The sequence below is a fragment of the Dendrobates tinctorius genome, unplaced genomic scaffold, assembly GCF_039654945.1.
Source record: "Dendrobates tinctorius isolate UK_male_01 unplaced genomic scaffold, ASM3965494v1 ptg000137l, whole genome shotgun sequence".
Lineage (NCBI taxonomy): Eukaryota > Metazoa > Chordata > Amphibia > Anura > Dendrobatidae > Dendrobates > Dendrobates tinctorius.
Window position 1 is genome coordinate 123598 of NW_027361805.1, and position 16846 is coordinate 140443.

At 44.2% G+C, this 16846-nt stretch overlaps 1 long non-coding RNA gene across 1 annotated transcript in view; it reads left to right on the forward strand.

The window, feature by feature from the left end:
• The window catches only part of LOC141048583 (uncharacterized), a 36823-nt gene extending 20389 nt beyond the window's left edge, over positions 1 to 16434 (forward strand). The window contains exon 2 of the long non-coding RNA XR_012220092.1: positions 16304 to 16434. This is a non-coding gene — a long non-coding RNA (uncharacterized lncRNA). The remainder of the gene's footprint in view (positions 1 to 16303) is intronic.
• The last annotated feature ends 412 nt before the right edge of the window (positions 16435 to 16846 follow it).

Below are 16846 nucleotides of genomic sequence, written 5' to 3' on the forward strand. Positions count from 1 at the left end.
AGCCCCCCATGGTATACAGCACTGCACGGTATACAGCACATGGTATACAGCACCGCATGATATACAGCACAGCACCCCCATGGTATGCAGCACAGCACCCCTTCTATGGTATACAGCCCCCCATGGTATACAGCACAGCACGCCCCATGGTATATAGCACAGCACCCCCCATGGTATACAGCCCTCCATGGTATACAGCACAGCACCCCTTCCATGGTATACAGCCCCCACATGGTATACAGCACAGCACCCCCACGGTATACACCCCCCATGGTATACAGCACAGCAACCCCCATGGTATACACCCCCCATGGTATACAGCACAGCACCCCACCATGGAATACAGCACAGCACCCCCCATGATATACACCCCCCATGGTATACAGCACAGCACCCCCCCATGGTATACAGCACAGCACCCCTCCATTGTATACACCCCCCATTGTATACAGCACAGCACCCCCCATGGTATACAGCATCATGGAATACAGCCCTCCAGAGAATGGCAACACAGTCCTGGCTGTACTCACTGTTGCATAAAAAAACACTCTCCTCACCTTCTCCTCATGCCCGCACTGCTGGCTGCTACTGTCTCCTGCTCTGCCTGGCACACATGAGCGCGCAATGACATCATCACGCAACCACTGTGTCAGAAGCAGAGCGGGGAATGATGGGAGAGGGAGCGTCTGCAGACCCTCTCTCCATCATTGCATTGAACTGTGTTGGCGTCATAGACTCCGGTATAATTCAATGCGGCGGCGGGGGGAGTCGGCGCTGACATGGTGCATCTCTGACCCTCTCCTCCTGCACAGCCTGCCCCGCCGCTGGGGCCCCCTCTGCTCATAGGGGCTCAATACGCTAGTCAGGGCATTAATGCCCTTTCTGGCAGCCCTGGGGGCCCTGACTGGTCCAGCTGATATAATCAGGAGGAGCTGGGAGCTCTCAGTCTATCTCGTCTGCTGAGCTGGGAGCTGACACAGTAAGATTACATGGACTTCTTTGCTGTTATATAGGTTTATTTTGTAGTTAGCCTGCTATTGTTAGTTAGTGGCCAGACGGCCTTAGATGTTTTATTTCATGTTTGGCATGTGTAACATTGAATAACAAGTGTGCACAATAAATATGCCGTGTCCATATCCATGTGGAACTTGCTAGTCTGCTGAAGTGACTTCATAGCCACACGCTTGTGCCAAAGCAGGCGAGGCAGACCAGCTAGAGGATGTTTTAGAAATGCCTGATCTTGAGGTGGCCCGTGGTAAGTTCGGGACCGCTCAGCACCAGGATCCTACTCTAGCAAGGGCGTGGGAAAACATAAAGGTCTCCGAGGGAAGACCATTGTACCCAGGGGCTCAAAACGAGTTCCCACACGTGGCGGTGCAGCAGGATATGTTGTATCACATAGACAAGGTGCGAGGGGTGGTGGTAGAACAACTAGTGGTACCTAAGTCCTTTCGCCAGGTAGTTTTGGAGTTGGCACATAAACATTCCTTGGGAGGACACCTGGCGGTAGAAAAGACAAAACACCGTATTCTGCAACGTTTCTTTTGGCCGGGTCTAGTGGGAGACGTGACCCAGTACTGTCGGTCATGTCCTACGTGTCAATTGACCGCACCTATGTCACATTTTAGAAGCCCCTTAGTGCCCTTACCAATAATAGAGGTGCCCTTCGAGAGGATAGCAATGGATATAGTCTGTCCATTAGTTAAATCTGCCAGGGGTCATCAGTACATTTTGGTAGTATTGGATTACGCCACGCGTTATCCCGAAGCAGTACCCTTGCGGAATGCCAATGCGAAATCAATTTCAAAGGCGCTGGTTAATATGTTTTCCCGCAGCGGCATTCCGAAAGAGATACTTACGGATCAAGGGACCCCCTTTATGTCTCGTATACTTAAGGATTTATGTAAACTACTAAAAATCTCCCATTTGCGTACCTCAGTATATATCACCCTCAGACTGACGGTTTGGTGGAGCGTTTTAACAAAATCTTAAAGGGAATGTTGAAAAGGGTGGTGGATAAGGACGGGAGAGATTGGGATGCCCTACTACCATACCTCCTGTTCGCTATACGTGAGGTACCCCAATCCTCCACAGGCTTTTCACCTTTTGAGTTGGTTTATGGGCGGTGTCCTAGGGGCCTGTTAGATATTGCCAAGGAGACTTGGGAACAAGAGGTGACTCTTTATCGCAGTGTAATTGAACACATAACACTTATGCAGGACCGAATTGCAGCAGTTATGCCAATAGTTAAAGAGTGTTTAGAGCGTGCACAACATGCCCAAAGCACGGTATACAACCGAGCGGCAAAAAACACGAGTCTTTCAACCCGGAGACAGGGTGTTGGTATTGGTGCCTACCGTAGAGAATAAATTTCTTGCGAAATGGCAGGGACCATACGAAGTGCTGGAACAAATAGGTGAAGTAAATTATAAGATACACCAACCAGACAAGAGAAAGCCCGAACAAATATACCACATAAACTTGCTTAAGGCCTGGCGGGACAGGGAGAGTCTGGTGGCAGGAGCTGCCCTTGAGGATGGGCCTTGAGGGGCACCACCTTCTAAGGTAAAGGACCCCCAGGTAGCTCCGCCAGAAGTGGGTATTGCAGACACGCAATCCGAAAGCCAAAAACGAGAGACCAGGGAGTTCATACAGAGGAACGCAGATATTTTCTCGGAACTTCCTGGCCGGACTCACCTAATTAAACATGACATTGTTACTGATCCACAGGCGCGGGTACGGCTAAAACCATATCGAATTCCGGAGGCTCGGAGACAATCCATTGCCCAGGAAGTGAAGAAGATGTTAGAGCTCGGGGTCATTGAGGAGTCCCGGAGTGATTGGTCTAGCCCTATCGTACTGGTGCCCAAACCCGATGGGACTATCCGATTTTGTAACGATTTTCGGAAAGTAAATGAAGTATCGAAATTCGATGCCTACCCGATGCCAAGAGTCGATGAACTGATAGAGAGACTGGGTTCGGCCAGGTACATATCCACTATTGACTAAACAAAAGGTTATTGGCAGATTCCCCTCACGGAATCAGCCAAAGAGAAAACTGCCTTTGTTACGCCCCAGGGATTATTCCAGTACCGAGATATGCCATTTGGGTTGCATGGTGCCGCAGCCACCTTCCAACGTCTAATGGATATTGTCCTTAAACCCCATGGCCAGTATGCATCCGCGTACTTGGACGACATCATTATCTTTAGCGATGACTGGGACACGCATTTGTCAAAAGTACAAGCCGTCTTAGACTCCCTAAAAACAGCTGGGTTGACTGCCAATCCGAAGAAATGTACGTTGGGATTGGAAGAGGCTCGCTATCTGGGATATAGCATAGGGAGAGGCGTCGTGAAGCCTCAAGCCAATAAAGTGGACGCTATTCAAAATTGGCCACGACCGGTAACCAAAAAACAGGTTGGAGCTTTTTTAGGGATCGTTGGTTATTATAGGCGGTTCATCAAACATTTTGCGACCATCGCAGCTCCTCTCACAGATCTTACTAAGGGGTCGAAATCTGTCACAATAAAGTGGAACGCAGAAGCAGAGGAGGCCTTTCAGCGATTGAAAACAGTCCTCTGTGACCAACCAGTGTTGGTTGCACCAGACTTTAAACGGGAGTTTATTGTCCAAACGGACGCCTCTGGGGTGGGCCTCGGTACGGTTTTGTCTCAAGAAGTAAATGGCGAGGAACACCCAGTGGCCTATCTAAGCAGAAAGCTTACGAGAGCAGAAAAGAACTACAATGTAGTTGAGCGGGAAGCCCTGGCTGTGAAATGGGCCCTGTGCACCTTGCGCTATTATTTACTAGGTCGCCAGTTTAGACTAGTGACGGACCATTCGCCCCTAACGTGGATGTCCCGGGCAAAAGGAGGCAATGCGCGGGTGACACGCTGATTCTTAGCATTACAAGGGTTTAAATTTTCTGTTGAGCACAGGGCGGGCACAGCGCACAGAAATGCAGATGCGTTGTCTAGAACGCACTGCTTGGTGACTCGTCGTGTCCTACCCCAAGGGCTCAGAGGGGGGGGTGTGTGAGGTGCCAAGGGGAGAGGTACTAGAAAACAGGTATATTTCTCCCTGTTTCATTTCATATGTCTCCCTGTACTGATGATGAAGCCAGTTTATTTCACTGTAATCCAGTCCTGGTTTCCTTAGTGATCAGCATGGAAAGGACTGGTAGTTCCCCTCCACTTATTCAATCCAGGTTTTGGTTTCCTGACTGGTCCAGCTGATATAATCAGGAGGAGCTGGGAGCTCTCAGTCTATCTCGTCTGCTGAGCTGGGAGCTGACACAGTAAGATTACATGGACTTCTTTGCTGTTATATAGGTTTATTTTGTAGTTAGCCTGCTATTGTTAGTTAGTGGCCAGACGGCCTTAGATGTTTTATTTCATGTTTGGCATGTGTAACATTGAATAACAAGTGTGCACAATAAATATGCTGTGTCCATATCCATGTGGAACTTGCTAGTCTGCTGAAGTGACTTCATAGCCACACGCTTGTGCCAAAGCAAAGATCCCAGCTGAGCTATCTATTCCCCACAATATGTAATATTATATATATGTTATTGACATATATATCTTTAAATTGCAGATATAGATAGAAGATTATCTGTTAATTCATTTGTCAGCTTCTGTAAAATCAATGCAGAAGCCAACAGGATAGGAGACATGGTTTACATACAGTAAACCCTTGCAGAACAGTTTATTATTATTATTATTATTATTATTTATATAGCACCATTGATTCCATGGTGCTGTACAAGGAGTTACATACAAATTACAGATATCACTTACAGTAAACAAACTTAGGCTATGTACACACGGTGCGGGTCCACAGCAGATTTAGTTGCGTTGTACGGTACCATTGTTTTCAATGGTAAACTGAAAAATGCTGTGCACATGTTGCGGACTTTTCCGTGCAGATTTGCTGCGGGTTCAAATCTGCAGCATGTCAATTCTTTGTGCGGATTCCGCTGCGGTTTCACACCTTCTCCATTGTAGAGGTATGAAACCGCAGGGCTAAACCGCAGGCTAATCCACAGGTAAAGTGCAGGTCTTTTGACCTGAGAACTTACCTGCGGATTTTTCCAAATCCGCGCGGAAAAATCAGCAGGACCTAAATCTACGTGTGCACATAGCTTAACAATGACAGACTGATACAGAGGGGAGAGATCCCTGCCCTTCCGGGCTTACATGCTACAGGATGGTGGGGAAGGAGACAGTAGGTTCGTAGGTTGCAGCAGTTCCGTTGTTGGTTGAGGTGATATCTCCGGTAGTGGTGAGGAGGTAGTAGGGTCATTGCAGGCTGTAGGCTTTCTTGAAGAGGTGGGTTTTCAGGTTCCATCTGAAGGATCCAAATGTGGTTGATAGTCAGACATGTTGAGGCAAAGAATTCCAGAGGATGGGGCTATTCGGGAGAAGTCTTGGAGGCGGTTGGGTGAGGAGCGAATAAGTGTGGAGGAGAGAAGTAGGTCTTGGGATGACCAAAGATTACGTGATGGAAGGTATCGGGAGGTTAGTTCAGAGACATATGGGGGAGACAGGTTATAGATGGCCTTGTAGGTCAGTATTAGTAATTTGAACTGGATATGCTGAGGGAATGGAAGCCAGTGAAGAGATTTGCATTGGGGAGAAGCGGAGGAGTAGCGAGGAGAGAGATGAATTAGTCGGGCAGCAGAGTTAAGGATGGACTAGAGAGGTGCGAGGGTGTTAGCAGGGAGACCACAGAAAAGGATGTTGCAGTAGCCGAGACGGGAGATGATGAGGGAGTGCACAAGCATTTTAGTAGATTGAGGGTTGAGGAAAGGATGGATTCTGGAAATATTTTTGAGCTGGAGACGACAGCAGGTAGAAAGAGCTTGGATGTGCGGTTTGAAGGACAGGGCAGAGTTAAGGGTTACTCCGAGGCAGCAGACTTCCGGCACTGGGGAGTTAGATTTATATATGTCAGTTAGATTTATACAGTTGTGGCCAAAAGTGTTGATACCCCTGCAATTTTGTCAGATAATACTCAGTTTCTTCCTGAAAATTATTGCAAACACAAATTCTTTGGTATTATTATCTTCATTTAATTTGTCTTAAATGAAAAAACACAAAAAGAATTGTCCTAAAGCCAAATTGGATATAATTCCACACCAAACATAAAAAAGAGGGTGGACAAAAGTATTGGCACTGTTCGAAAAATCATGTGATGCTTCTCTAATTTGTGTAATTAACAGCACCTGTAACTTACCTGTGGCACCTAACAGCTGTTGGCAATAACTAAATCACACTTGCAGCCAGTTGACATGGATTAAAGTTGACTCAACCTCTGTCCTGTGTCCTTGTGTGTACCACATTGAGCATGGAGAAAAGAAAGAAGACCAAAGAACTGTCTGAGGACTTGAGAAACCAAATTGTGAGGAAGCATGAGCAATCTCAAGGCTACAAGTCCATCTCCAAAGACCTGAATGTTCCTGTGTCTACCGTGCGCACAGTGTCATCAAGAAGTTTAAAGCCCATGGCACTGTGGCTAACCTCCCTAGATGTGGACGGAAAAGAAAAATTGACAAGAGATTTCAACGCAAGATTGTGTGGATGTTGGATAAAGAACCTCAACTAACATCCAAACAAGTTCAAGCTGCCCTGCAGTCCGAGGGTACAACAGTGTCAACCCGTACTATCCGTCGGCGTTTGAATGAAAAGGGACTGTATGGTAGGAGACCCAGGAAGACCCCACTTCTTACCCCGAGACATAAAAAAGCCAGGTTGGAGTTTGCCAAAACTTACCTGAAAAAGCCTAAAACGTTTTGGAAGAATGTTCTCTGGTCAGATGAGACAAAAGTAGAGCTTTTTGGGCAAAGGCATCAACATAGAGTTTACAGGAGAAAAAAAGAGGCATTCAAAGAAAAAAACGGTCCCTACAGTCAAACATGGCGGAGCTTCCCTGATGTTTTGTGGTTGCTTTGCTGCCTCTGACACTGGACTGCTTGACCGTGTGCATGGCATATTATTATTATTATTATTATTATTATTATTTATTGTTATAGCGCCATTTATTCCATGGCGCTTTACATGTGAGGAGGGGTATACATAAAAACAAGTACAATAATCTTAAACAATACAAGTCATAACTGGTACAGGAGGAGAGAGGACCCTGCCCGCGAGGGCTCACAATCTTCAAGGGATGGGTGATAATACAGTAGGCGAGGGTAGAGCTGGTCGTGCAGCGGTTTGGTCGATCGGTGGTTACTGCAGGTTATAGGCTTGTCGGAAGAGGTGGGTCTTCAGGCTCTTTTTGAAGGTTTCGATGGTAGGTGAGAGTCTGATATGTTGTGGTAGAGAGTTCCAGAGTAGGGGTGATGCGCGAGAGAAATCTTGTATGCGATTGTGGGAAGAGGAGATAAGAGGGGAGTAGAGAAGGAGATCTTGTGAGGATCGGAGGTTGCGTGCAGGAAAGTACCGGGAGACGAGGTCACAGATGTATGGAGGAGACAAGTTGTGGATGGCTTTGTATGTCATGGTTAGGGTTTTGTAATGGAGTCTCTGGGCAATTGGGAGCCAGTGAAGGGATTGACAGAGGGGAGAAGCTGGGGAATAGCGGGGGGACAGGTGGATTAGTCGGGCAGCAGAGTTTAGAATAGATTGGAGGGGTGCGAGAGTGTTTGAGGGGAGGCCGCAGAGCATGAGGTTGCAGTAGTCAAGGCGAGAGATGATGAGGGCATGGACTAGGGTTTTTGCAGATTCTTGGGTGAGGAATGAACGGATGCGTGAAATATTTTTGAGTTGAAGTCGGCAGGAAGTGGAAAGGGTTTGGATATGTGGTTTGAAGGAGAGATCAGCGTCAAGGATTACTCCGAGGCAGCGAGCTTGTGGGACTGGGGAGAGTGGGCAGTCATTTACTGTAATTGATAGGTTCGTAGGGGGGGTCACGTGAGATGGGGGAAAGATGATGAATTCTGTTTTGTCCATGTTGAGTTTCAGATATCTAGTGGAGAAGAAGGATGAAATAGTGGACAGACATTGAGGGATTCTGGTTAGTAGGGAGGTGATATCTGGTCCAGAGATGTAGATCTGTGTGTCATCAGCATAAAGATGATACTGAAAGCCATGAGATTCTATGAGCTGTCCCAGGCCAAAGGTGTAAATAGAGAACAGCAGGGGCCCTAGGACTGAACCTTGTGGGACTCCGACAGATAGGGGGCGAGGTGAGGAGGTGGTGTGTGAGTGGGAGACGCTGAATGTCCGGTCTGTTAGGTATGATGAGATCCAGGAGAGGGCCAAGTCTGTGATGCCGAGGGATGAGAGGGTCTGTAATAATAGGGAATGGTCCACTGTGTCAAAGGCAGCCGACAGGTCCAGGAGGAGGAGGACAGAGTAGTGTCGCTTGCTCTTGGCAGTTAAGAGGTCATTGGTGACCTTAGTAAGGGCAGTTTCAGTGGAGTGGTGTGACCGGAAGCCAGATTGTAAGCGGTCGAAGAGGGAGCAAGAAGAGAGATGGGAGGACAGTTCAAGGTAGACGTGTTGTTCCAGTAGCTTGGAGGCGTATGGGAGAAGTGATATAGGGCGATAGCTAGATACAGAGGATGGGTCAAGAGAGGGCTTTTTGAGGATAGGTGTGATGGAGGCATGTTTAAAGCTTGAGGGGAAAACACCAGTTGTTAGTGATAGGTTGAAGAGATGGGTTAGGGTTGGGATGAAGACTGTGGTGAGGTTTGGGATGAAGTGGGATGGGATCGGGTCGAGTGCACAGGTGAAGGCATATGAAGGCATATGAAGTCTGAAGACTACCAACAAGTTTTGCAGCATAATGTAGGGCCCAGTGTGAGAAACCTGGGTCTCCCTCAGAGGTCATGGGTCTTCCAGCAGGAAAATGACCCAAAACACACTTCAAAAAGCACTAGAAAATGGTTTGAGAGAAAGCACTGGAGACTTCTAAGGTGGCCAGCAATGAGTCCAGACCTGAATCTCATAGAACACCTGTGGAGAGATCTAAAAATGGCAGTTTGGAGAAGGCACCCTTCTAATATCAGGTACCTGGAGCAGTTTGCCAAAGAAGAATGGTCTAAAATTCCAGCAGAGCATTGTAAGAAACTCATTGATGGTTACCGGAAGCGGTTGGTCGCAGTTATTTTGGCGAAAGGTTGTGCAACCAAGTATTAGGCTGAGGGTGCCAATACTTTTGTCTGGCCCATTTTTGGAGTTTTGTGTGAAATGATCAATGTTTTGCTTTTTGCTTCATTCTCTTTTGTGTTTTTTCATTTAAGACAAATTAAATGAAGATAACAATACCAAAGAATTTGTGTTTGCAATCATTTTCAGGAAGAAACTGAGTATTATCTGACAAAATTGCAGGGGTGACAATACTTTTGGCCACAACTGTATGTGTCAGTGTCTAATAGTGTTAGTAGTATATGTGTGTAAAATTTTGGACCTGTATGTATTTAATAAAAGATTCTTTTCTCGGAAAAAACTGGCGTGGGCTCCCGCGCAATTTTCTGCGCCAGAGAGGGAAAGCCAGTGACTGAGGACAGCTATTAATAGCCTAGGAAGGGACCATGGTTATTCCACCCCCCCAGCTAAAAATATCTGCCCCCAGCCACCCCAGAAAAGGCGCATTTGTAAGATGCACCAATTTCGGCACTTAGCCTCATTCTTCCCATTGCCCTGTAGCGGTGGCATATAGGGTAATAAAAGGTTCAGGGTTGGACTGGCCATCTGGCAATTCTGGCAAATGCCAGAAGGGCCTGTCTGGTTATGGGCTGCCTTGTCTGCTACGTTGTTAACAGAATCAGTGTTCTCAAGATACCTATACTGTTAAAGAATTGTGATGGAGCACAAAGTTGGTGACTCCGTCACTTACCCCAGCAGGCCACGGGTATCATTAGAAACATTGCTTTTGTAGTAAATCTTCCTTTCCTCCATCCAGGGTAAATTAATAATATATCCCTTCTGGTTCATGGGGACGGGAACAACATGGGCCTGTGTGATTTCAAATGCCAGGGCTGAATTTCAGCCCCAGTCCGTACCTGAAGGGGTTAATGCCACTTTTGTATTGTAAGGTGACATTAAGCCTGACTTAGTAATGGAGAGAAGTCAATAAGACATCTATCCATTACTAATCCTAAAGTTTGTAAAGGGTTAAATAAACACACACACAGAATAAAGTATTTTTTTTTAAATTAAAGAACACACAGTTTTCCAGTCTTTATTCTTCTGCTAATCCAAACGATGCCCTCGATCTGTAATAAATTAAAAATAAAAAATCAATAATTTATCATACCTCTCTGGCGTCCAGTCCCACATTGTAATCCATTTCTGAGGCCATATATAGTTTACAGCCAGGAGCGGTACTAATGCAACCGCCCCCAGCTGTAAACCACTGCTGAATGACTGAGATGATGCCATCACTTGCTTCAGAGACAATCTGCCCTCCCTGCCGGCCTGACCCGAGGTGAACTCTGCAGCATGGGAAAATGAACTGGCATTTTCCCAAGCTCAAGAGTTCACCGCGGGTCAAGCTGTGAGGCAGCGCAGCATCAGTGACTATTGGTGACGTCAGACTTAAGAAAGGTCCACATTTTTTTGGGAGCGAAACGTCGCCAGATGGGCAATTAAATTGCACTTGAAATGACTCCATTACGGTGTGCTACTTTCATTTTTGTATATATATATATATAGTAGGGATTCAACTCACTCAGGAGCCACGGGAGTAAATCAGGAGGCATGTTCCTTTTAAAAGTTCACAGGGTTTATTGCTTCATAACCCATAAGGCAGCACATAACACAAGGAATAGCCTTTAGCTTAGGCGAAAGCAAGCATAAGTGTCCATGATTTCAGGCTCAGTCCTGGAGCCTCAGCAAACACAGGTGGCTTATCCGTCCTCACATACAGCCAATATCCACAGGCCTCACCGGGTCAGCAGCCTCAACACGTGGTCTCCAGGAAGGTAGCACACCTTCCCCCACATAGGCCTGCCGGGACCTTCCACATGGCCCAATCAGATCCATGCGCTCTCTCTCATGTGACCGGACATCAGGTACCTTATATGGTCCATAACCACACCCATAGGTGATCACATGGCTATGACCTCACTAAAGGTCCTGGGTGGGTTTGTAGGTACCCAGGTCTGCCCATCTCTCTAGTTACCTGGAGACTTCTCCCTTATACATTGAAGCAACACCTCAGCAATATCATTGCTGAACAACACATAAGTCTCCATCCCAAAGCCACCCACTTTGGGATACATAACGGCCATTCCGTATTCTGCCATTCATCCTTTCTCCTGGGACATCCACACAGCGCCCCCTAGCGGACTCAGTGGTTACTACACCACTATATATATATATATATATATATATATATATATACAGTCATATGTAAAAGTTTGGGCACCCCTATTAATGTTAACCTTTTTTCTTTATAACAATTTTGGTTTTTGCAACAGCTATTTCAGTTTCATATATCTAATAACTGATGGACTCAGTTATATTTCTGGATTCAAATGAGGTTTATTGTACTAACAGAAAATGTGCAATCTGCATTTAAACAAAATTTGACCGGTGCAAAAGTATGGGCACCCTTATCATTTTCTTGATTTGAACACTCCTAACTACTTTTTACTGACTTCCTGAAGCACTAAATTGGTTTTGTAACCTCATTGAGCTTTGAACTTCATAGCCAGGTGTATCAAATCATGAGAAAAGGTATTTAAAGTGGCCACTTGCAAGTAGTTCTCCTATTTGATTCTCCTATGAAGAGTGGCATCATGGGCTCCTCAAAACAATTCTCAAATGATCTGAAAACAAAGATTATTCAACATAGCTTTTCAGGGGAAGGATACAAAAAGTTGTCTCAGAGATTTAACCTGTCAGTTTCCACTGTGAGGAACATAGTAAGGAAATGGAAGAACACAGGTACAGTTCTTGTTAAGCCCAGAAGTGGCAGGCCAAGAAAAATATCAGAAAGGCAGAGAAGAATAATGGTGAGACCAGTCAAGGACAATCCACAGACCACCTCCAAAGACCTGCAGCATCATCTTGCTGCAGATGGTGTCACTGTGCATCGGTAAACAATACAGCGCATGCATAACGCCTTTTTGTATGACCAAACAACTCAATCTTTGTTTCATCAGTTCACAGGACCTTCTTCCAAAATGTAACTGGCTTGTCCAAATGTGCTTTTGCATACCTCAGGCGACTCTGTTTGTGGCGTGCATGCAGAAACGGCTTCTTTCGCATCACTCTCCCATACAGCTTCTCCTTGTGCAAAGTGCGCTGTATTGTTGACCGATGCACAGTGACACCATCTGCAGCAAGATGATGCTGCAGGTCTTTGGAGGTGGTCTGTGGATTGTCCTTGACTGTTCTCACCATTCTTCTTCTCTGCCTTTCTGATATTTTTCTTGGCCTGCCACTTCTGGGCTTAACAAGAACTGTACCAGTGTTCTTCCATTTCCTTACTATGTTCCTCACAGTGGAAACTGACAGGTTAAATCTCTGAGACAACTTTTTGTATCCTTCCCCTGAAAAGCTATGTTGAATAATCTTTGTTTTCAGATCATTTGAGAGTTGTTTTGAGGAGCCCATGATGCCACTCTTCATAGGAGAATCAAATAGGAGAACTACTTGCAAGTGGCCACTTTAAATACCTTTTCTCATGATTTGATACACCTGGCTATGAAGTTCAAAGCTCAATGAGGTTACAATTTGGATGAATCTGTTCCTGCTGATACTGAGTTTAAATCAAGAGAATTGATGCTTTTTAAAACGAGTGATTTTGTACCTGTTATTAATGTTCCCGTCATTGATGCCTGCATTACCACAGTTAATAGGGATATTGATTATTTAAAACGTACATATGAGAAAAATTGTTTAGAAAACCTAATATGACACGTGATGAAAATCAGTCTATTGGAGTTGATTGGTGACAACGACATCACCATCAAATCTGCTGATAAGGGTGGTGGTGTCGTCATGGCTACATTTAAATATGAAGCCGAAATATTGCGCCAAGTAGCTGACAGGAATGTCTATAAAAAATTGTCATGTGATCCCAAATTTGAGATAGAAAAATTAAATTAGTGTTAGATGAAGCAAAGGATTGTAATATTATTGATGACAATCTTTACAAATATCTGATAGTGAACAAACCCATAACACCCGTAATATACAGTGGGGCAAAAAAGTATTTAGTCAGTCAGCAATAGTGCAAGTTCCACCACTTAAAAAGATGAGAGGCGTCCGTAATTTACATCATAGGTAGACCTCAACTATGGGAGACAAACTGAGAAAAAAAAATCCAGAAAATCACATTGTCTGTTTTTTTTTTCATTTTATTTGCATATTATGGTGGAAAATAAGTATTTGGTCAGAAACAAGCAATCAAGATTTCTGGCTCTCACAGACCTGTAACTTCTTCTTTAAGAGTCTCCTCTTTCCTCCACTCATTACCTGTAGTAATGGCACCTGTTTAAACTTGTTATCAGTATAAAAAGACACCTGTGCACACCCTCAAACAGTCTGACTCCAAACTCCACTATGGTGAAGACCAAAGAGCTGTCAAAGGACACCAGAAACAAAATTGTAGCCCTGCACCAGGCTGGGAAGACTGAATCTGCAATAGCCAACCAGCTTGGAGTGAAGAAATCAACTGTGGGAGCAATAATTAGAAAATGGAAGACATACAAGACCACTGATAATCTCCCTCGATCTGGTGCTCCACGCAAAATCCCACCCCGTGGGGTCAGAATGATCACAAGAACGGTGAGCAAAAATCCCAGAACCACGCGGGGGGACCTAGTGAATGAACTGCAGAGAGCTGAGACCAATGTAACAAGGCCTACCATAAGTAACACACTACGCAACCATGGACTCAGATCCTGCAGTGCCAGACGTGTCCCACTGCTTAAGCCTGTACATGTCCGGGCCCGTCTGAAGTTTGCTAGAGAGCATTTGGATGATCCAGAGGAGTTTTGGGAGAATGTCCTATGGTCTGATGAAACCAAACTGGAACTGTTTGGTAGAAACACAACTTGTCGTGTTTGGAGGAAAAAGAATACTGAGTTGCATCCTTCAAACACCATACCTACATGGTGGTGGAAACATCATGCTTTGGGGCTGTTTCTCTGCAAAGGGGCCAGGACGACTGATCCGGGTACATGAAAGAATGAATGGGGCCATGTATCATGAGATTTGGAGTGCAAACCTCCTTCCATCAGCAAGGGCATTGAAGATGAAACGTGGCTGGGTCTTTCAACATGACAATGATCCAAAGCACACCGCCAGGGCAACGAAGGAGTGGCTTCGTAAGAAGCATTTCAAGGTCCTGGAGTGGCCTAGCCAGTCTCCAGATCTCAACCCTATAGAAAACCTTTGGAGGGAGTTGAAAGTCCGTATTGCCAAGCGAAAAGCCAAAAACATCACTGCTCTAGAGGAGATCTGCATGGAGGAATGGGCCAACATACCAACAACAGTGTGTGGCAACCTTGTGAAGACTTACAGAAAACGTTTGACCTCTGTCATTGCCAACAAAGGATATATCACAAAGTATTGAGATGAAATTTTGTTTCTGACCAAATACTTATTTTCCACCATAATATGCAAATAAAATGAGAAAAAAACAGACAATGTGATTTTCTGGATTTTTTTTTCTCAGTTTGTCTCCCATAGTTGAGGTCTACCTATGATGTAAATTACAGACGCCTCTCATCTTTTTAAGTGGTGGAACTTGCACTATTGCTGACTGACTAAATACTTTTTTTCCCCACTGTATGTGCTACCTAAGATACATAAAACACTGATTGACCCACTGGGTCGACCCATTATTTCGGGTAGTGATTCTATTTTTAGTCTTTTCGGTATATTCTTGGACAAGGTGTTAGTGCCTCTATCGAGACAAACACAATCTTTTGTGGAAGATACAACTGATTTTTTGTGCAAATTGAATGGAGGTAATATTGAACATGATGTTATCTTGGCATCATTCCACGTTATTTCTTTATATATGTTTATTAATCACAACATAGGACTTGCGGCAGTCCGTAGAAAATTGCTCGGTACTGCATATACTCCAAAGGCTGTTGATTTTATTTTGCAGTGATTGGAGATTGTATTGAAGAACAATTCTTTTCTATTCAGGGATGAATTATTTTATGCAATTAAGAGGCACCTCAATGGGTGCCAATATTGCATCTGCATATTCAAATTTGGTGGCGCTGGCCATGGAGGAGGACCTTTTTTATGTATCCTACCACTCTGGCAATGTGCTGGAGTGGTGGAGGTACATAGATTGTTTGTTAAACCAACGGACAAAAACAATTTATTGAGATTTGAAAGTGCCCATCCTCGTAAGTTGGTAGAAGCCTTGCCCTATAGTCAGTATCTGAGGGTTAAGAAGATAGTGAGTGATGATACTGTACTGGAAACTTCAATTAATCAAATGATGCAAAAATTCAAGCAAAGAAACTATCCTAATAGAATCTTGAAAAGCTGTGAAGAGAAAGTAAAGAATATTGATAGAAATAGTATTTTGTTCAAAAGGGTAAAAAAAAAGTCTTGAACAGGAGGAAAGCATTGATGTTGTGGGGATAGTTAAAAAACATTGGTCCATGTTAGGCAAATGTCTACCTGATATTGAAGAGTTTAAACTACCACCCCTGATTTCTGATAAACGTTCCAATAATATTAAAGATAAATTGGTTCATTCGGATATGGGCCCAAAAAAATCAGATAAACAAATGTCGCTTACAGGAAAGAATAGGTTGCTTTCCCTGTTTGGGATGTATTAACTGCACTAATATGTTGAAAGGGGAGAATTTTCGACATCCAATTACCAATGAGTTGTTCTATATCAACCATTATTTGACATGTTCTAGTGACTATGTGACTTATTTGTTGGAGTGTCCGTGCAAGCTGTGGTATGTGGGTGAGACCACACGGGATTTTAAAACTCGGATAAATCACCACAGGTACACGATAAGAAAAAAGAAACTTGATCTACCTGTTCCAAAACATTTTTTGGAACAGGGTCACACAAAAAAAAAAAAACACTTAAAATTTCGTATTATTGATCATATCCCACCTTTGAGAAGGGGTGGTGACCGGGTGAAAATGTTAAAAATTAGAGAACTGTTTTGGATCCGAAAGCTGAATACACTAAAACCGTTTGGTTTGAATGTGGATTTCAAATTGCAAACAGTCCTGTGATGTATTGCTCTTCATGGTGTCACTCTTTTTATATTTTCAGTGATTTTTTCTTTTTCTTGGGATTGTGTCAATTATTATGTAACTTATTTATATTTCTTTTTATCTTTTAGATTGTGTGAAATGTGAACACAGTCAAGAATCGCAATCCACGACTTATCCCATTCTGAAGAATTGGCCTAAGAGTTTTTGCTTTCTTTTATTTTTTGATACAGAATTAATAAAAAATTGTTTTTGAAACAAAGGTTCTCTTGTAATTTGAGGACAGGTACCTCCCTTTATGATTAATATATGACATAAGAGAATTATGTTACCCATTAGAATTTGGGGTCGAGATTCTTTCCTCTAGCGAGGCTTGCGTCTCCCCCATCTTTATGTGGTGAGTTGCCAACCTCAGCTAATGGGAGGTGTTCTCACACTATTGGGTTTTACTCAGTCATTATTCATATAACTAATGGGGATGGGAATCCTCGTTTAAAGCTATATGCTTTATGATAAGAGTTCCTTTTTATTTTTATGCATGTCATGATTTATCCATACAGGTTTTTTGCTGATATAAGGCATATATTAGATCACAGCCCGTCAGCGCTAAAATTGACATGACATGCGTACTGAGAAATACAAGACGCTGACAGGCGCGCTATTTGTACATGGAA